Genomic DNA, 22,911 nt, shown 5'->3' with positions numbered 1-22,911 from the left:
CCCTATTACACACAAGGCTGTTTTAAATTTCATTGAAGAAGTGGGTAGCAACTCACTATTTAGAACAACAAAATAGTAATTAAAAGTTCTGGGGGAAACAATGGCCAAAACAAAGGTTTGTCTAAATCAGCTGGTTATATTGTTCAGCACGGTTTTAAAGTGGTCAGACGTGGTACTCTATATAGGGAGTGGGCACTATTTCATCGAAACATAACTGCAAACAGTAACACACAGAAGAGAAAAAAAGAGGTAATCAAAAAGGCAAAATGAGAGAGACTAAAAAGACACCTGACCAGTGTGTACGGACACTTGCATTTAAGGGAGAACCTATGTATTCAGCAGTTTCCCTAGTATTTTTACTGAGAAACCATGTCTGTCAATGTTTTTCTTCCTTGCTGAAAATAGGGACATGAGCATTGAGTTGGCTTCATTAATAAATCAATGCCTTTCCCTGTTCCTTTTCATTTGTCTCTCTATATAGAAAACACATGGTGTAAATAGAAAGCGCCTATTCAGATCTGGATGTATAATTCTCAGTAATAATAAAGCTGAGGAAAATGCAGTTTTATAAGTTTCCTGATCTCTTTTCTAAGGCAGTGACTTCATTACTATGGCCTTCTCATCCATTAGATGTATATGAAAAATTATGTATACTCTTACTCATTTACAGAGATAGGACAAGTCATTAAATCATATCCAAATACTTAGTTCATTTTCTGGAAATCAAACTGTGTTTATATCCCTTTGCAGACCTTTAGCTTAAGTCCAGTGATAAAGGAAAAATATTAGGTCTTTTTTGGTTTTAAGAACAGACACACTGAGGTTTTTTTTTTATTTTGTTTTTTAAAAATTCTTTTACTTGTATTTGTTGAGCATCTGGAGCTTCATAAGATGTTTTACATACCCTTCAAATGATATTCAGTTAAATACAAATAATTGGGAATGCCAAATGTTATTCCTTAGTATAATTTGGTGATCAGCCATTAAAATATTAAGTTAATCTTACAAGAAAGCAAAAGCACATTCCATGTAATTTAAGTGACAAATTGCACAGCTTACATAGTGACTATCTGAAGCACACATTTAATGAATCTCAATGCAGTATCTCAGTGAATATTTGGGAATTAAAAATACATAGGAAAATTGATTCATCTGTGAATAATTCATAAATAAAAAATGCTCAAAACAGAAAACAAATGTGATTTGTGCTTGTTCAAACAGATCAATCTGCTGAATGAGAAAAAGGGAATTAGGAAGGAAGGTTTGGGAACTACCAGGAGACTATAACAGGACTCAATATCACAAGTCACTTTAATACAACTACAGTTATCTAGTGAAATTAACAGTAAGTAATGATGGGAGAGGGACAGGTGATTTTACTAGATATTAAGTTTCCTTTAAGTGAGGAAAATCTGGTCTACATACAAAAAATTTCTGAAGTATCAGTACTATATTACATATCCAGTTGGTCATGAACACCTAGCTAGGGAAGCACTTGCATCCAGTCATTACCACTCATTCCAAGTAATTCTTCATAAAGCCTGCTCAGAAGATAGACTGCACTGATATACTACTATGCCAGGGCAATAACAATGTGTGCTCTACGGATGGTGCACTTAGATGTCTCCCTCTCACAGGTGAAATGAAAAAATATGAAACTCTGTCTCACTACAGGGAAACAGAAGTGCTACTTCTGACACCTATTGTTCTAATAAGACCAAAACAAACATTCTCATTAATATTTAAGTATTCAAAAGCAAACTTCTGTAGCAGATATGCCTATTTCCACATGAATTTCATTGTTAAATTTGGACAAATAAAGTAAAAGCAAGCAGTGTTATAATAATCTTATACCTCTGATAACCGAGTCCCAGAATTAAAGAAATTTGCACTCTTTTTTTTTTTCCTGTTTCACCTATTCAATATACCAAGCCTAAGGGCTCACATTCTGTTTCTTCTTTTGCAAACACTTGCCTTTCTTGACACATAAAACAGAGCTATTATTCCTAAATATATTTTGTTAGTGTGCAACCTTTGGTTCTATTTACAGTGTGCTATTAACACCCTGCTCTGATGACAGAATTTTTAATCTTTCTGTGGGTTTCTTTCTAGTGCTCTCTAGAACCTTCGTAAGTTTTAGCTGATATCCAGCAATTCTGGAAGATAATATGAGGTATGAGTGTGTGTCTTTTTGTATGTTCATACTTTGCATGAAGCCTGGACTTGTATCCTGGCCTTGGCTTGGCCAGCATAATGTTTCATTGACGACACATACTTACATTATCTGATCATGACCTCAGTTTGATTATGACTGTCTTATTCCCTCTGTTCCCAAACCCTACATCAACCTAATAGATGTCTGAAACTACGGCTGTGGAAAGAAACCCTCACAGCTGATAGCAAGAGAAAACTATTTGTTCTCTCCATTCCTGCCCTTCTGCTGCATTCCCCAGGTGTGCCTCAGAAACAGACTCCTCAGACTGCCTTTCAGCTGTGACTTGTACCGCTGTCTGTTCAAATTGCAAAATTGAGCAGACCTGCCTTGGGCTTATATTGCAGAACTTTCCCAGATGACAACACAAAGGCAATGATAGCCTATTATTTGGGCTCCCAGAATTTGAACAGAAATTGATTAGGGATCATCCAAAGGGTTAAGACCCAAAGGCAGTGTCAGCGTAACCACAGGTTACATTTTATGGATGAAGACCTAAGATCAAGGCAAAAATTGTACTCTCAAGTACCTGATACATTCTGAATGTTGTTTTATGGAGTACACAGCAATATATGTCACTTTATATGTGAAAAGTATTATTGATTTTGGGGTGTGGTTCTGACAGTTCAGCTCCAAATCTCTATTTGGACTCCCAGAAATTTCATGATGTGCCACAGGAAGTCCCCCCCAAAAAATATTTTTATTTAAGCAACTTTCACAGTGGCAGGACAGTTGATGTAGGACTGTCCTCTGCTGCTTTCACTGTAGGATGCTCTTTGCGATCCCTTGTCTCAGTGTCACTAAAGCAGGTGGTACCCAGCCACAGACCAACTGTCTACTGAATGTGTAAGGAGTATTTGGAAAAGCAAAGGGTTTTTTTTGAAGGGAGTGATATTGAAAGAAGATTTTTGGACTTGAGGGAGAAGCAATTTAGGGATAACTCATCATTTTAAAAATTAATAAATAGGAAAAAAAACTATTTCTGGCATCATACTGACACTTATGTAAGACAGCAGTGTAGTTGTAACTAATCCTTCTAAAAGCCTTGGAAAGAAAAGCAACACTTGTAAAACACTGAATAAAAATAGTAGGGTTTTTTTTGCCAGAGATATTAGGCAACTTCAGCAAAGTATATAGATACTTCCCCCATCCCTCCTTCCAAGGGGGCTTTTAAAGCCTACTTTAAAGTTATAGCTTGTTGTTAAATTAAGAATAGAGCATAGTTATAAACTCTGGTTCAGAGTTGTCAGTAATAACCCCTCAAGAACACTACAGCAAGCAGGCTGGAACATTTAGCCTCACTGTAAAGTGGCAGGTTGCTAGGTTTTTTGTAATTTTTTTAAATTATTATTTAAGAAAAAGTACAAGAGAAGGTAAGAAACACACTGGAAAAGTGTGTTTCACAGTGCACTACCAGTTAAAAAAAAAAAATCAGAGGACCCAGTAAGACATTCCATACTGAGTTGGAAATCGTTTATATATTTGCCACAGGTATTCAGGGTGACACATGAGGATGTAGATTCATTTACAGGTTTGCACCACACACTCTTCATCTTCAGTCTGACTTTTCACCTGTCTTACAACCTAGTCACATTAGACAGTGGAAATCCAGAGCAGTTTTTCATCCAAAGAGGAAAAAATGTCAGCAAAATGTAACATTGATCCGGTGTTTTGGTTTTCTGTCCATAACTACCAAGGAAGAGCAAATAGATGGGTTAACTGTGCTCAAAGGCACCCAAAGCCTTAGTTCCACAGCTGCTTTGCACATACTGAAAACCAAACTTTAGCGTACCTGTGGAAGACCTGTCCCAATTGGTTCCTTTTCCATCCCAACCTGGCATGCTCAGCATCTGCTGCACTCTTGCTTCTAGTATAATATTTTTCCATGATGAAGCACTTGGAAAGCAGAAAGTTAAATGCTGCTCTTAGAAGCATCTGTACAGGTAATTATGCAGGTGGCAAAAGGCTTCCCTTAAAGATGCTTTAAGGTCCAACAGGTAAGTGAAGAATATAATGTATAATTCAAACCTAAAACAATTAGGAAGGCAAAGTGTAACTACCTATATGATATCCCAGGACTTAACCCATTATCATTGAGACAAATGTCTTGGGATCCTCTAAAACCACACAGTAGGCAATTTTTATTTTTTTTTTTTCCTCAAACTACAGAGGAAAACTCTGCATAGGAAAATGCAGAAGAAATTTCCTCTGCAGAGGAAATATGGAACTATGAAAAGGAAATACAGAACACTTGCATTAAAACAGAGTGAGATAAACATATGGAAATACTTTATCTAATAACTTCTTTGCTCCTTTTTCCTATTTGTGATGTCGGTCAAGTATTGGTCATGTTTAACATAGCTGTCTTTTGAAATCAGAAAGACCCAACACCTTTGATAGGTTGGAAACTTAGAAGACGCTAATATCTTTAAAATTGTATAGAGGTTGTTTTCTACTTCTGTTTCAGCAAGTTCAAACTGTCTTTTCTACCATTAATCATTATTCTCTTAAGTGATACTTGAGAAATATTAGAGAATATTTCAGATTTCATCTAGGAAATGTTTCCATATCTTTACTGAGTGACTCTGTCAAATGATCAGAAGCATTAAAAGGCTTCCTTTTGTATGACCTTTTCATATTCACAAACCTCAATCCATTTTTTGTGTAGCACATGACAACTCAGGTCAGCTTTAATGCATTTCATAAGACTTGCAGTCTTAAATTATCTCAGTAAGCATACTCTTTCCTGACAGCTAAAGGAAATGGCCAGGCACTAACTTCGGTGCAAATAGTATGTATTATTATTTTAATTCTCACCACAGACACAGTAAATGGTAATCAGCAGGGATGTAGAAAGCACAGAGTAGACCATCTCCTCTTGACCTGTGACATTTTCGTTTAATACATCAAATGCTTCTGCCAGCACTACTGTGTGCCTTTATGACTTCACAGGGTTGCCTGAATTTAAGTTAAGCTGTTCTGTTTCAGTCAAAAAATTTTCAGAATGCAAACACTTTGATGCAAAGAAGAGAGAGGTTACTTTGTTTAAACTGTTATTTTTAATTTTTGTTCTTTCCTTCCTTTTAACAAAGTTTATCTATAACTGGCAATTAACCTTCAAAACTCCTCTGGGTTGACATCTTTTGTCCAGTAGTGCTATCTCTGAAAGAGTTAACAGTTAATCACACACAGGAAGAAGGAAGAGAAGAAATGCCCTCTCTGTGAAGTTATTGAAACCGTTCACTGTGTGAGTAATTAAAACTTCTGATAGTGCACCTGTATTAAGACTGTTTCAGCAGAAAGCGTCAGAAAGGCATCAGGGTAGATGGGGTCTTTTTCTCCAGTGTTTCACCTCCAGAATTTTGGTAAGGTCACTGACTTTCTCAGTCATTCTCTATCTGCATGCTGGAACCAGCAGAGTTGATTAAAGCCCCTACAGAGTTCAAGTCTCCAGCAAAATCACTAGGATATGACATGGGTTATTTGAAAATGTCAAAAAACAAAAAAACCAAAAAAGAGTGACCAGACTATAACAATCCACCCAGGAGAATGTAGTATAGTTGTCATCTATATTATTCCAAGACATTACAGTCTGTTACAGAAGTCTGAGCATGCCTTGGTACATCATCTATTCACTGAGGCTGGGCAGCAAAGCAGCAAAAAACAGCTAGTAAAGCACAGTTCCTCCCACATTTTTCCTCTTTCTGCCAGGTCTTACTGAGTTAATCCCACAGTCATATGGACTTACTTTTCAGTTAATCAGCAATTCTGGGGAATAAGAAAGAAGAACATGTTTAGGGGCAAGTCGTTTTTCAAAATTTTGAACAGGTCAAAACATCAAAAACAGTTTACGTCAAACCACAGAAAAAGTTATTTTTATACACAGCCTTGTTCAAGTTTAAGAGAACTGAGGACATTTTGAAACAGTCAGTTTGAATTTTAAAAGAACCAAAATGTTTCAATTAGCAAGTGTTATGTAAAAAGAGCCTTCTTATTCCTGAAAGAAGTAACTTGGAAAGTCTATAATGAATTTGCAAAATATTTTCATTCTGAAAAATGTCCAACAGCAAATATTTCATGCAGATTTTTAGTTCTGATAGTCTTTATAGATCTTCACTGAGAAATCTAGCATTAATGTTGACTTTCGTAAGTGTCTTAACCTATTTGGCCACCAAACTGCATGAAGTCTTTCTTTCTTACTTGAGAGATTATTATGTCTTTAAAAAATAATTTGTGTGCTCTGTATCTAGTTGTCTATATATCTACACTGACATGATGATACAAGATCAGGTTTAGAGAGTCAAAACATAGGAATTTCCTAAGAAAACCCATTTGATGGGTTTTCTTTCATGATATCTCTTAGTAACCAGAATATTATTAACAATGAGATCACTATGGATGACTGGACTTGAGTAATGGTCTGTGTATGCATACAATGAAACATTTTTAATTCTTGCTTCTGTGCATAGTATATTACCCCACAGGGACTTGAAGCCTGGTTTCCCAAGGCCTTGGTCTTGTGGTTCACCAACCATACCAAAGCTGCACTATGAAAGAAGTTGTTACCAGATATTACAGAATGCGTGTGCAAGAAACAATCTTACTGCATCAAATGTTTCAAGCATCACCTTATTATACACCAAAAAATCCATAAAGGGGGAAAATGACCATGCAGTGAACTCTGATCAGTGTTTATCCAACAGTTGAGGTATTTACTGGTTTTTGTTCTTTTTTCCCACTCCTGCATTGGTTCTCTGTTGTCCAATAAAGGCTGAGGTCATGCTGAAGTTTTTCCTCTTACTGTAAGTATTAACAAGCTCTCTTCACTCTCTACAGACACCTTTTTATGAGACATATAAGAAAACAGTATTCTGGGATTGACATCCCTGTGTCTGACCAAATTGAAACAGACTAAGAGGTTCCAGATTTAACTGTGTGAGGCTAAGTCATATGTACAAATACAGAAATACATTCCTTCCATGTGTTATCTTAAACACTGTTTCCTTAGGAAGGCAGGAGAAAACCTGTAGAGGCTGAATGAAGTGATTGACAGCATATCAAGATGTACTAAATTAAGGTTCAGAGAAAAAGAAAAATATTAATTTAATATTTTACTCATTGGAGAGCCACTGACATCATAAAAAATAAAGTCTTTTGCAGACTGCCTTCAGCACAGATGAAAACAGTCAGACTACAGTGCACTGATTTCAATTCCTGATTTAACAATAATGTAAGAGAAAATAATCAGGCCCAACTATGAATTCTCTCATATGCCATCTGACCATTAATTACAGCAAACTATATAACTAAAATGCACGAGGAAAAGATTATTCTCCAAAACATACAGGATAAAAGGGAAGCTTACTCAGATACAATCGACTAATGGAGCTGCACCACTTTGCACCAGGATCTTGCTCATGCTCTTTACATAATCTATATATTTTTCACCAGCAGGTCCTTCTGGGAACAGGGTTTGCCTTTACAGCTCATAGCAAGTGAAATGTCATTAGTCCCATCCTGTCACCAAGACTGATTGGTATCTCTGAATATTCTCTGCACTGCACATGGGGAATTATACATATTCATCTTCTGGCAAATGTTTACCAAACCCATACAACGTACCTTCATAAACATTTGTCACCTTTCCAATAGAAAGGTAACCCCTTGCATATGGTAATAGCACCTCTTGAATTAATCCTCCATAAAAAAAAATGATTTATAATTATGCCAAACTGTAATTATGCCAAGCTCCCTGCAAATTTGCACATGGGTGAAGAGTGGCTCGGGGGTTCACTGGAGTGGAACCCCCTGTACCACTGCCATATGCTAATTAGGCTCCTGAAAAGTTCAGAGAAATGATTCTGTATGCCAGCATTCATCTGCCAAGTAACAATTATGTGTCCCAGCAGGGAGCAAAAATGTTACCAAACACAGCAAATACACATACACATTCACACACAGCAATAAAGATCACGAGGAGGAAACAAGCCAAAGAATATGCTAACAAATGAAATAAGAAAACCACTTCACAGAAATACAGAGTTAAGGAAACAATGACTCTAAGGAAGTGTTGACAGAAACCTCAGCTGACCTACAGCAACAGGCTACAGGATCCAGACACTTTTGTATCCTGTGTCACAGGGCCAATTATTTGAGTACAAGCAAAAAATGTTTGCCTCTACCTAAAATACTCCTTGGGTGGGTAGTGACCTCCATCCCCCAAATCTTAATGTGTGACTGAAAGTTTCATCAAGTCAATTAATTGAATCAGGCTGCTAATAGCAGCAACAAAGGCTTTGATTTTTAACCCAAGATCAGATTTGATTTTCTGTAAAGCCAGATATCTCTTTTTTTCATCGGTACAGCTGACATATATTTGGCTTTGAGTGACTTCTTTCATGCCTAAATGGAATCTTACCCCAATCTAATTTATTGTGTCTCAAGATAATTCATAGTCTTTATTTCAGCATGTTTCTTCCTGTTACTTTAATCAGTCTTTCACTGTCCTTGCATTGCTTGCCTAATTCACATTGGATTCTGTAAAATTTTTTCACACATCACCTTCAAACTATCAAAGCACTTGAGCATATACGCAAACGTAAGCGCCAGAGATGTCCCATCCCCTTCTGTGGGATTGCTCACCAGAAGAAAGTTGGACACATACCCATCTGACTGGATGGATGAAGTTCTAACATGTTTCGGTGAGGAACCACAATGTGCTTGCAACCATTAAGCAAGCTGTGTATGGTGTAAGCTTTACTAACACCAGTTGTACAGCCTGGCCTATCCAAGTTATAGATGGAGACAGAAGGATGCAAATGACCAGAAAGTGTCATCACCTAAATGTAAGAAAATAAACCCCATCTCCTTCAGGAGTAGCTCTTTTATAGTCATATCCACTAATGGTTTGTCTGCCTCTTCATTTTTTGAGATGATGCGAAAGTAATGTCATTTTTAATGCTTTGATGGATTTTGCTGAGAAGCATATTGTTAGAAAGATCAGAGGGTGCTGAAAGCAACAATGAAGTAGGCAAGGCTCTGCTTGATTTGCTCTTTACTTCCCTGTTTACCATCACCGGTTTCACCTGGCACCACCGCTAGCTGTACAATGGCCAGACATGACCTGAAAAAAATCAGGTTCCTTTAACCTTTCCTTTATCCACCTTCTCCTTTTCTTCCCCAAATGCCAAGCTGTCGAGAACATGTCAGCTGAACTTAGGATAGACTTAAATGAGTTCTCCAACACAGAAAATGCAAAATAAGCTTATTAAATCTCATTAAAATGCCTCATGAGAATGTCTTTTTTTCACCCAGGACATAATCGTTGGTCATCCATATAATCTTGTTCCCTCTGGCTTTCTTTTTTTCCAAAAATTTTAAGTTTTACCACAAACTAAATTGATAAAATGATAATTTCATACCCATTCCATTACTTTTCTGTGGATACAGTGCTGCCTAGAATGAAGTAATAAACAAAAAATCATTAACAATATTTAGCATTTACATATTATTTTATGCCCTTTAATTCTACTGGAAATTTTAATGAAGTTGCAATTAACTGCTGTAGTATGACCATCCATAATTTATGGAGGTCCACAAGCTACGTGTACTTTCAAGATTTGCTGTAGGAGCAGCTATAAGCACATTGTACTCCTTAAGCCTTGTTTCTCCTTCAGGTGTCCCAGGCTGCTAAGTGTCAACACAAACAACCATGGGCAGGCTGTTTCTACATGCATGCAAAAGGTACTATATCAACAAATATTTAGAGGCACATATGGTTTTCTGCAGTATCTGACCTACTCTAGAAGGTAGCCTCTGTTTGCTGTTTTACTCCACATGTGGAGAGCAAATATGATCACAAAGCACTTAAAAATTCAATAGAGAGAAGATATGAAAAGACTTATTGAAATTAAATCAACTAATTGGTAACCAAGAAAAAGCAACTTCTGTGTCTGCATTTCTCTCATGCTAGATACAGAGTGGTTTCTCATATTAACATTGCCACAGCTCCTCTGGGGTGTTGGTAGTTGGGTTTTTTATTTGTTTGAGGTTTTTTGCAATTGTCTGTAGGTTTCATGTCCTATTGTTTTCTGGTTTTCCAGACAGGTGTCAATGCTGTACTGATGTCCTCCTTAATATCAGTGTTGTATTGCTTTTGACCCTGATTTGCTTGCTACTGGAATTGTTTCTTTGAAGCCTATAGAAAACCACTTTACTCTGAATTTAGAACCTGAATAATGTAAATGTTATTCTGCTCTCCCTCTACTTACAGTGTATCATCACTAGTAGCCAGGTGGAAGCAGACTAGCTGACAGGTACCTAGTAAACCTGACCCAAGAAACTAGTAATTTTCTCTTGAAAATTTCCATCTACTTTAGTAATTTGGCATTTGTCAAGGAGTCATACTGATAGGGATGGGCCTCAAAAAATAATGTGACTCATACTCCAAACACCATCAAACACAAAACGTGCATGTCCTAAGCCAGGATAGACTCTTTATTTACTCTCCCTCTGATTTCCAGAAGCTTCACACGTATTCAGTCACTTTTTTTCCCTCAAGGGTCTCAGTCTTGCTTCAGCCTTCTTCTCAGATGTATTTCAGGACACAAGGCAGGACAACATGAAAATAAGGGTATCAGGAAAAACCTGCACTTGCCAGTTACTTTGTTCTGAAGTTCAATACAATTGCACACAAAAAAGCGCGGTATATGGGAAACATTTACAACTTCAGGGTGCAATTATGTAAAATCGGAAAATGTCTTCCTTGGTTTTGTTAATGGTCTACTTAGAAGAACATAGAATGGTGGGTCATCACTTGCCAGATTAGAATAGTCCTAGATTGACAATTTGGCAACATTGAATGGAAATCTGTAAATCTTTGTACAAAACCATGGTTTCCAGGCTTAGGTGTCAGGAGAACACAGAACTCTGCCTATCCCTGCTGAGAGAATTTGTTGCCAGCACACACAAACTGTATGTGAACATATGTTCATAAGAAAGAACTGTCACAGAATAATAAATAGAGAAAACAAATGCAAGACTACAATCGAAACAGAAAAGGTAAAGAACATAAGGTGGAGAAATTAATTAACAACAAGAAAATGGATTAAAACAGTAACAGTAACCTCGTCTAGTTCAAAATTTGTTACCTAGAACTTGTAGTTTCCCAACCATTGCCTCCTACACACAGGGAAATGTAAAGACTGTCCTATCATTTGATTTGGAACTACCTCCATGTTAGGAGAAGACATGGGGGAATAATTCAACTTTCCACATTTCCTTTGTGTTTCTCCTGTTTTTTTCCTCAGTGTTATAAAAGCCACAAAATATATTATATGCATTAGAAACCCCAATATGCTACTCTGAAGTGATTAGGGTTGCTTTTAAAACAATGACATTCTAATGAGACTGAAAACTTTTCCAATAAATTTGATCAGAAAATGGAAAAATCGTCAAGTTTTAAAATCTATATTATGTTTTCTCCTCCATACCCTTTACCTCCTCATATATACAAAGCTACTTGGAAATATATACAGCATATACTTAGTCAAGGAGCAGTACAAAAATGGAATACATCTCTATTAAAACTGGGTACACCACAAAACAAATTGCACACTTACTTTCTAAGGTCTGAGAGATAGGGTCTTTCTCTACATGTGAAGTCGCTGATCTCTAGAAACACAGGAAGGATTTAAGCCCTTACTGCTTTTTTAGACATCAAAATCCAGTTTTAAGGTGCCACTCACATTTTTAATAGCCTGCCTGGTGATCACCTTCCTGTGTTCCAAAAGTGGAATCATCAATGTAGCAGGGAAACAGGAAGGTATTGGAATATTCACCATTGTTAAATTTCTTGTCCCTTTTGGTTCTAATTCACATCAAAAAGGACAGTGGGTTCTAATGTGACTCAGACTCTGTAGGTGGTACCAAAATACACACAATAGCATTAAAAGAGGGGTTTGTGGACCATTTTACAAGTTTACTCTGATGCCCTCAAATGTTATTTTAGCTGATTAAATATCTAACATTACAAACATGGAAGAGGTAGAAGACTGATCACTGTATGAACATGTTTCTTCAATATGTATGTTTTATTTATGTATTACATTATTAAGTATTCAATTTATTTGATTAATATTTATTTACTCTTTTTTTGCTTTTCTTTAATCTATTTAATAAGGTTGAAATTCTTCAAGGCCCTATAGCTACTGGAGAGGCATCGTATTTACTAAAGACTGGGATCTCACACCACTAAATGAGGCTTTTGACACACTAACATGAGATTCCTACAAAACTTTTGATTTTGAATGTAATTTCTCCCTAGATTTAAGTCTAAGCAAATTCACAATTTCTTGAAATAAAGAGATGGTTGTAAGAAGACAGTTAAGCAAAATAAGAACTAAGGTTCTACTACTTCCCAGATAGCGTTTTACCTTTCAACGCCTTTCTAACAAACAGCAGTAATTGATATTTTCTATTGTTGACTGTCCTCTAAAATGAATGCTTAAAAGGAGTGATGAAGAATCAGTACCAAATATAAAACAATCACAGAGTGCTTTCACAAACAGGTCAAAATCATTAACAGATAAACCAGTTGCTATTCTGATATTTATTCACCTTCTTGTCTTTTTAATCACTTCTACAGGTTAGATAAAACTTCAGTGAAAGATGACAAAGACTCCAGTGGAGACTGCAAAAACCTGAAAGTGCTGGACCATATTTGAAAATTTTTAAAAAACCCAGACTATAGCAATAGCAATTCAACAGTTTCAAACCCATGCAGAAGAGCTATACAGGGAACAGCTACCATCAGTTTTAAGTGACGTGCCACATTTTCTTTCTTTAGAATTTCATGTATGTAAGAGTCAACATATGGTCTGAACACAGTCAGGTTTAGGTGCAAGGGTGCATGTGCTATCACTCTTCAATAAGCCTGTTATGATATTAATTTGTTAAGTTCTTAAAAATTGAGGTCTTGATATTTCACTTCAGTTAAGCATTTATTAAAATTTGACTTTTTTCCAGGCCAGTTTCAGTGCTACACTGTATAACCTTCTTAAAAAATAAGCTAGTATATTTAATCTTTCCATTTTTCCACCCCTACATATCATGCCTGCATGACTGAGTGAATACAGCACCTGGCCTGTTGATATCAATCTCATAACAGTGCATCTAGCAGTCTGCTTCAATAAAACACTTATATGCTGGTACTTTGAGCCACACTGTATCGATATCATATTAGCTACAGCACAACAGGGTTTACAATAAATCTGCATGTTATTAACTATTACATATCACATTCATTCAGGGACACATTTCAAAGGAGTCCTGTGATATACAAAACAAGTAGCAGCATACAGAAATATAATATTATACAATACTTCAATAAACATAACAGACTGCCTCCATAGAGATCCAAAATATCCATAAAGAAATACCTGTGAAGACAGAGGAACCTTGTGCCATAGTGCAGCAAGAACGGTACTGTTCTGCAAGTTAAGAGGAGGAGCCAAGGGGGAACCACAACACTGTTGGGGCAGCCTTCTCTCCAGCAATGGTGTAGCCTCACAGTGCCCAAGCAGGGTTAGCAAAGCAGCAGCAGTAAGGACAACAGGGTCAACTGACAGCCTAGCAATCATCAGACATAAGCAACGTGACAAGTCAGAGCCAGAGCCAACCCAGGAATTTCCATGGGCCAGTCAAGAACAGCGAAGAGTGCTGAGCTCAGATTCATCTACAACAGAGCTCAGGCAAGACCTGGGTGCCCAAGCTTAAGCTTAAATGAAACACCTGCGTTTGGGGGAGCAGGTGGGGGTCAGGTGGAGCTGGCTGGGGCAATTAGGTCCTATTGGCATAGACAGGTTTTTGACACCTTCATGGATTATTAGATTGAGAAGATCAATCCTCACCATCTCTTCCCTTTGACAAAGTTGTATTATATTTGCAGGAAGAAACTTTCATTCAGTAGTCCTTTTTGTGTCTTTATCTTTCTCTTATAGTATACTATAGTATCAGAAAAAAAAGATTGTATTTTCTAGCTATACAGCACATTTGCAGATATCATTTTCCAAAAGGTTTATGTAACACCTGTGGGTTTTTATGTATATATAAAATATATATATATATATAGGTTGCCTGAGAATGTGGAATGTTTTATTCCATGACAGAGGTACTCCTAAACCCTATTTTTCTAAGTTCTGCTAAGACTTTTTCCTTAAAGTTGTTTCACTGTAATACAACTGGAAACTGATAGTTCTTACTTTAGGATAGGAAAATCCACTGCCATGTGAACTTCATTTCTTCTGCTGAGAAGCCAGTGAGCTTAATTAATCCCCATCCACTCTTGTTTTTCTACTGTTTTCAAACTACTACTTAAAGTAGAAAACATAGTAGCAGTCTATAAATTCAGTTACCTAGGAGTGGAACTTAGAAACAGCACAAAAATGTCCAGGTTTCTTCACCAATATTCTTACCCAAGATGTTCTTGCTGCCTCCACTCACCTTCAAATTGTCTCTCTTCCATTATCATCCTGCTGAGTCTACTTTTTTCTATTCAAATCATCCTTTCAACCCTTTTATAAGGCAATAATGGAAAGATAATGTAACTGCCTTTAATTCTTTAAGCATTTATATTGGTTTATGTTTTAGACTGTCTTCTTTCACAGGTGATTAGAACAAAATAAATCATATCATTTGAAAGCTCTCTCTTACATTTCTCCAACTGAAAACATTCTTTTGCAACACAGAATGCTTGTGATATAACTGCTTAGATTTTCTCCTGAAAACTAACAATTTTGATTCTGTAACATTTGTTCTTACCGCAAATTTACACTGATGCTTGGCAAACATATATTACTGTAAATATTTATTTTTAATAAAAAGTGCTTCCTTTTGAATAGCTGCAAAGCATTTTTAACTGAAACAATGTCAGATGACCTAACCAAATATTTTATAGTTCTCTATTTTTTTCAAGGAAAAATTAAAAAAAATCATGTTAAGGGGACTTTTTTTTCTGAAAAAAATAACACCATTTCAGTTTTTAAAATGTTTCAATATAAAATCTCCCATTTATGCCAGTAGGTCAACAGGAAGTGCCGCAGCAGCAAAGAAATATTGGGGTTCTAAAATGCAGGTATACAACCTTTTGAAATGTAATTTCCATTTATCTTTAAAAACCAACAGGCAGTGGTTGATGGTGACATGATAAAGCTGAAGCTAAAAGTTAGGTCCTTTTCAGAACAATGTTTTAGCCATAAGAATAGTTTTAGCATCACAGACCATTGGAGTTTTAGAAGTGAACCTAAAAAGCCAGTGGAGTGTAAACTACCTTAACACCGATGAAACTACATTTTTCTTAAAGTCATAAAATAAACTTCCAAGACCTCATGATCTGTAAGATTAAGCTTCTGCCTTTCATTAAAACAGCCCATCTAGTCACTGAATGCTGTGTCAGCAACAGGTAGTGAGTTGAAAGCTGTGATTCAACCTTTGCCCTGCACTATCTGTGATTAAATTGAGGAATTCCATCTCCATGACCCACTGGCTCATCCTTTAACAGACCTAATACAACATAAAATTGTTGAACAAACTAAGGGAAGAAAAGTAAATACAGTAGTCTAAAACACCTGATACAAAATCAGTTTTGTTTAACACAATTCATGGTTTCATTGCTTTTCTTACATCCCAATAAATCTAGGTAAAGCAGGTATTCATGCTAGACGTACATAAATAAAATCCTCTTAATTTTACCTCAAAGGTAAATACATTACAAGGTGTTTCAATTTGGTGTTTTCATCAATTAAGGGAAAAAAAGGAGGCAGAGAGATAGTTGCTTTATAAACTCCATGTAGGAGAGCTATAAAAACATCATTGTGTCTATAGAAAACATGTATCATCAACAGAAGAGAGAAAGGGCTGGATTTGTTATTTTGGAAAGACCATAAACAAGAAAACTGTTTCTTAGTTCAAGAGAACTACTGCATCTCCGAGGTTTACTATGGACAAAATACCTAAGTTCTTGTAAAAGTCAATGGACCTTTGCTGTCATGACTAAATAAATCTGACAGCTAACTCACTCTGAGACAGCAAATTTATTATAAGGTTTGAAGAACCTATAGCAACTCCTCCTGTCCCACAGTTAACACAACTAATACATCAGATGTTCAGCAGCTGCTGTGTGAAACTAATGACATCCATCATGATAACATGTAAGACTTCATCTTTTCCCTTATTATGCTCACAAAAGATAACACAGCTTCAAAGAAAGCAGTATGCCATATCCTTACAATGGGTAAAATGGCATATCTCCTCTGAAGTAAATGGTGTTACACTGAATTACATCATCCCAGAGTAATAGCCTTTGACTTTAGACAAAGACGCCAGACAGTGCCTTCCTGGGGAGATTTTTTGTTGTTACTGGGTTCTGGGGGTTCTTCTGGGTTTTTGATTGGAGTTTTGTTTTCCCCCATGGTGGAATTAGGTAATTCATCTCATTAGAATTTTACTTGGGTCTTGAATCTCATACTGAAGAGCCCGCTAACAGCTATCAGATGACTAGTGGCAGGCTTTGATCATCTTCCAGTTGGCTAGAGCAATGACCAAGCAGAAGGAATCTTGTCTATTTTGTTGCCTCTCCTCTCCACTGATAAGGTTCTAGGAAGTTGTCATTGTTAAATGGATTTATCTTTCTGGATGTCCCTGTAGTTAGGAAGTATTGTTATGAAACTTTAAGGTTTATACCTTTATAAATACAAAGTCAGAAAACCAAGACCCATTATGGTAAATAAAAAGTTATACCTGAAAATCCTTAAGCCAAACGCTAAGTATTTACATTTTGAACTGGTCTTTGGTTTCTAAAGGAGGGATTTTTTTTGAGCTGTAGGAGTTTCCCTTATTGTTTTTAATTTCACTGCATTCCTGTCACATGTGCATTCATTAACACCGCAGTCCCATGAATAAGCAGAGATCATAAATAGTTCAGTAACATTTTGAAAGGCCATAGGTGGAGTGACTTGTTCCAAAACCATGAATGACCTTCTCAGGTGACTGTGTTAATTGACAACTGATGACATGGTGTTCTATTTAATACCTAAATAACTGCTTAAAACCTAGCCTAAGTTAAAAGACAGTGATGTCTTAAGTTTTTCATTATGATTTGTGAACCTCTAACCAATACACTGTGAACAAGCTTCTCTCTAATAAACCTGCCCTGATTAATTAGTACCTGTCATCTTTATTCCTTTCTTACACACTTCAGTCAATTCTAGGAGAAAGAGCAAAAACTCTGTAGGTAAGGAGTCACAGCATGGCATTCCCAGCTGAGAAGCAAGCTTTCCAGATCAAACTATGAAGTACACCAAGAAGACTGGCTCAGTGATATTGCATTAAGGTTATGATGTGGACATATACACAAGGGAAGGTGGCATTTTAAGCATACTCTTTTTGTTCCCAAGGCAGCCAGTTGCTAACTTTTCAAAAGTAACATGGTCTTCAGAGCTGTTGAGTTCCTACAGACCCTGTCAATAAAATACTGTCAGCACCTGAAGCAAAGATACTGCACATATTACATGCTGCAAAGCTCTTTTTACTGACATTTTAAAATATATTTCCTTTGGCATTTTAAGTTATCTTTCCAAGTACAACAAAAACTACTGTGACAATCAGAATTTCTTATGTCATTTAACAAACAAAAAACTGGTGGGATTCCTCACCACCTCCCCAAAACTCTAAATGAATTGGTTATGCAACAATTCCTACCCTGAACAATGGTGACATTTTAATGCCATTGATTCCATTTAATGATGACAGCTAAATTCCTCATAACCCCTGAATTATTAGTGATTTTAGAAAATTATTGCATCCTCACAATTAGACATACAATAATGGTCTCAGTAGTCACTTTTGATTCATAGATTTCAAAGAAAATTGAAAAATAATACAGATTCTTATGCTGCAGGTTGGAAAAGAGAAAAAGAAAGGCAATGTGACACACCAAAGAGCATCAAACCTGCCACTAACAAGGCAGGAATAAAACTGAGGTCAACTGGGCAGTAGTCTAGCATGTTCATATGCTAGGCTATCCTACCTCTGTCTTCAATGTACATATGCCAGCATTAGTTGTTATTAAAGAAAAACTACTTTCATAAAGTCTTGAATGTCCTTTTATCTAATTAGGTAAGTCCCTGCTTTGCTGCTTTTGAGACCAGGAATAATCCTATTAGAGATAATAGAGTTTAAAGAGCTGTTGTGACGGCATATAAAATCCTTATGAAGGGCATTGGTAAACCTGTCCTGTCATCCTCTTTCAACCCTGTTCCTCCAACAGAACAAGAGATTATTTCAGGTTTAAAAGAGGATAATCAAGAAAAAAGCAAAAAGTGTGTTTCACTTGACATAACATAAGCTTTTGTAATTTAGTACTTAAGATGACCTTCAAGAAGGATAGAATGTTTGTCTTTTAAAATGCAGGAGGTAACAAATTTGGCAAAGTTCATGATGCCTTTATAAAAGAAAAAAAAATGAAAAAAGAAAAAAAGATAATAAGCCAATGCAAATAAGGAACAATTTCAGCAAAGTTTACTGGCTAGCATGACTGAGACTCAGATCAGAGCTCAACATGCATGTTAAAAGCTCATGATTCAGGACCAGTTCTAGCTGGAGCAATAGGAAGAAATGCTTACAATGGAACATTTACCAAACTGGAGGACAATATTATTCATAGAGGGAAGTAATTCACTTTCCTCTGAAATACCAGGCAACAGCTACTGGTGGAGGCAGAATGCCTGATGCATATAGTGATAGATTACTGTCAAATACTATGTCCTCAGATTCTTACTGGTGTAAAGTACTTTAAACTAGAAACCTCACCACTATAGCAAAGAAGTTTCTCTCACATTTTCCTCATTCATATTCACCTGAAATAAGCTGTTGAGGTCTCAGGAAGTCAGGAAAAGGAAGGGGCAGTTAAATCCATTCAAATTAACTCAGCTAATGCATGTTGGACAGCTTCAGGTTATTAAGAAGTGTTACTGTATTGTCTGTTCCCTCTTAACTGATGAGATTTCATAAAACCTAGGTTAAGGGCATTCTCAGTCTTTCCCCTTTCTTCTGCTTGAATGTCAATTTACAAAGCATCGCACATGCATAAGACGGTGTGCAGAAAAATTGGGTGAGACCAAACTAATGTGAAAAGGCAGGAAACATGAGTTTGCTATTTCCTTATGGGGAAATAATATGACAGTTCTTTGTTAAGTACATTTTGATCATTGAAGTTTATTTGCCTTTTACTGACGGTTCATGTCCTGAAAAAAACTCATGCTGCTCATATTTTCTGTCTGTTTGATATTGGTTGTTGCATCTAGATGATCTGTCGGTGGCAAGTGTGAGCTTATACTGATATGCTTTTCACTTGGGGAAACTTTCAGGAAAAAGACTCATATGGGAGTTATTGTGGACAACTTAGTAGAGACATGCACTCAAGGTGAAGCAGAGAAAGAATAAACAGAATATGAAATTAAAGAGAGGCAGGAAACAGTAGGCAAAACACTGTAATCAGACATCTTGAGTAACAAGGCCCGCCAGTCATGTCACCATTGTCAGGGACTAGAAACTTGTCTCAACATTGTTGGCAGGCAAGTTTCTCTACTAAAGCCTGATCACTACGGCAGCTGAACAGAACAGTTTAATCACCAAGGTCGACAGGAATGTGTGCCCTGTTATCTCGGAGTACTCATCCTCCGTGCATACGCCCGGGCCCAAGGCCGATTGGATGCCTGGACCCCACCCTGGATTGCCCAGACCCACCCCCATCCCACCCTGCCCAGACAGCCCCGACTGGGTGGACTGCCACAGATCAGTGGTGGTAGCTATCGCAACAGTCCCACTCTCTCCCTCCCTCTCTCCCTCTCATTCCCTTTTCACCTTTTTTTTTCTCCCTCTCTTTGCTTTTCTTTTACGTATCTATTTTTGGCCAAATGAAGTGACTTGGCACTTGACTCCATTTTGAGTCTTAATTCTGTTTCTGAGAATGTTAAAGGAACCTAGTCACTATAAACACATTGGAGTTAATCAGAAGTTAATCCCAGCCACCCCAAACCTCCCAGAATTATCTGAGGTTGGTTGGAAAGGAAGGGGGTTTAACCTCTGCCAAACTGTTCAACCCAAAAGTGGATCATGACAATTTAGATTGGTGTCACAGACAGGATTCTTGGAGAACAGAAAGTGCACAATTAATGTGCAACCTCCTGAGGGTGAATAGGGGAAATTTGGAGTATTAAGGTGTGGCCCCCTCAGGATGATATAGCCCCTTTGTGTTAAATAAGATGGCCTCTCAGAAGGCAGTGGAAGCCCATGATTATGCCTTTTCACCAGTGGAAGGGATAAATAAGCTATATGATCTTCTGGAGGCACACCGATCTCGTCCCTCACCCCAGACACAAGACTGAGTGAAAAACCATTGGTTTCTACCACAGAGTGTAGTGCACAGGATAAGGATGCTGCAGAAAGAAGCGAAGGTTAGATTGGGGAAAAGAAAAGCTATAATTTGTGCAGTATTGGGAACAAGTCTGGCAGCGGTGGTGGAAGATAAGAAACAGAGGCTTTGTCAAGCTGACGCCATAGTAGACTCACTGCAGATGTCATAAGGTCACTACAGGAACAACTGAAGGAAAATAAGCAATTGTTGCAGGAGGAGAGAAATCAAAATTCCATATAAGAGGGGAATTGAGGAATCAACTCTTGAGGGAAGCGGATACACAGGCAGAGGTAGAGGTGAAGCTTTTGGAGAAAGGGATACCGCAAGTTTACCCTGAGGGAGACTTGCAGAAGGCAAGGGAAACTGTAGAACACCCCACCACCACCACCCTGCCCCATGTGTCCACTGTTTAAAACAGAGACTTGTATGAGGACAATAATGATGACCGTCCTCAAGTTCTCACCAAAGAAGTCCCATTTACAGCAAGTGAACTAGCAAAGTTGAAAAAGGACTTTGCAAGAATTCCGAGGGAATCGGAGACAGAATATGTGTGGAGAGTGTCCCTCTCAGGGGGGTATGGAATTTTGTTGTCAGAGGAAGAAGCAGAAGGATATTGCGGTCCAGGTGTATTCCTAACTACAGGTAACTGCCGAGCCCCATGGTCACTAAACCTGGAGGGCCGCATACTGGGCTGGGGGGCTGAACCCTTTGGAAAGGGAAGATCCCCTTGCCATAAGAGGTACAGTGGATCAGTTAGTGGAAAGTGTGCAGAAGGCAGCCTGTCTCTAAATGATGTATTATCGGGAGCTCAGGCCCAACCAGAGTTCAGCAATGATGATGCCTGTGGACCCAGAGAGGATGACTCCCCTGATCCGGGGACACTCCCTGATTCCCTGAAACCCATCAGGATCCAATTACAGGGAAAAATTCAAAACACCTCCAAAGGAGAAAGAACTATGGCCACTCTGGGAGGGATGACAACCCCAACCATCAGCAGTCGGAAAGGAAATTGTGGACATGGGGGGAAGAAGAGCAGGAATTAGTTCAGTTTTGGCAGAAGGGACCAGAAGGTTCTATCTGACCGATTAGGTTTTATTCTAGAAGATTTAAGGACACTGAAAAGTGATATTCTAGTTGGGAAAAGAGTATGTTTGTAGTGAGCTTAGCCCTTAGAGAAGTGGAACGAACCATACGTCAACAACCTATAGTTTTAAGGGGACTCTTTAAGGTATTTAAGCCTATCTTAGCAGGGACCTCTCCCCCTAATGGGGTGGCCCAAAGGCATACTGTGAGAAAATTTTATTCTAAAATTGAACATTATTGTAGTGGTTTTTCCATCACTGAAGATGCTCCAAAGGTGTTAAACAGACAGGAAGAAGTGACAAACCTTCTGGAGGAGGATACCACCCCTCCTTCTGTTGTTAAAATTGCCCCACCGTTTTCAGAGGAGCTGGGAAATATGTGGTTCACATACGCCTCCACCAAGCAAGAGGGTGAACAGTGGAAGTATCGGGCTGTGGTTGTTAATGTGGATACCAAGAGGGAAATAATAACCGAAGTCGAGGGCAGTGCCCAAGTGGGAGAGCTAGTGGCAGTTTGGAGTGTATTCAACATTGAGGCTTCCCTCGATGGGAACTCGATGGGTGGGAACTCCAGTGTATATCTACACTGACTCATTTACAGTATTCAAAGGGTGCACAGAATGGCCCCATTTTTGGGAACAGAACAACTGGGAGGTGAATCGGGTGCCATTGTGGCAAAAGGAGGGGTGGCAAAAGATCTTAGATATTGCCAGGCATGGGGATTTCACAATAGCATGGGTGCCCTCCCACCAGGAAGGGAGTACTCTGACGAGTGATTGGAATAATAGGGCAGATGAGTTGGCCAGAATTGCCCCTCTGCAGAAGGAGAATCAAACAGGAGAAAATTGGGATAGGCTTTTAGAAGGTTACGTGTTAAACATGCCCATGCAGGGTCTAATGATTTATACAAGGAGGCACAAGCCAGAGGCTGGCCTGTCACTCAGGAAGCTTGCAGGACCTGTATCTCAGCCTGTGAGCAATGCCGACTCTGGCTAGGGCGACACCCAATGGAAGAATTCCCACTCCATTTGAGAGATAAAAACACCCTCTGGGAAGTTTGGCAAATCGATTATACTGGGCCTTTCCAAAAGTCGGAAGGGAAACAACATATATTATTAGTAGGTGTGGAAGTAATTTCTGTCCTA

General features: G+C 37.9%; 1 pseudogene; it reads left to right on the top strand.

The window, feature by feature from the left end:
- Nucleotides 1–21,765, top strand: part of LOC135314981 (uncharacterized) — a 30,134-nt pseudogene extending 8,369 nt beyond the window's left edge.
- The last annotated feature ends 1,146 nt before the right edge of the window (nucleotides 21,766–22,911 follow it).

Source organism: Phalacrocorax carbo, chromosome 9 (genome assembly GCF_963921805.1).
Source record: "Phalacrocorax carbo chromosome 9, bPhaCar2.1, whole genome shotgun sequence".
NCBI lineage: Eukaryota > Metazoa > Chordata > Aves > Suliformes > Phalacrocoracidae > Phalacrocorax > Phalacrocorax carbo.
The sequence above is the reverse complement of the archived record's forward strand: the minus strand, read 5'-3'. Positions and strand labels throughout refer to the sequence as shown.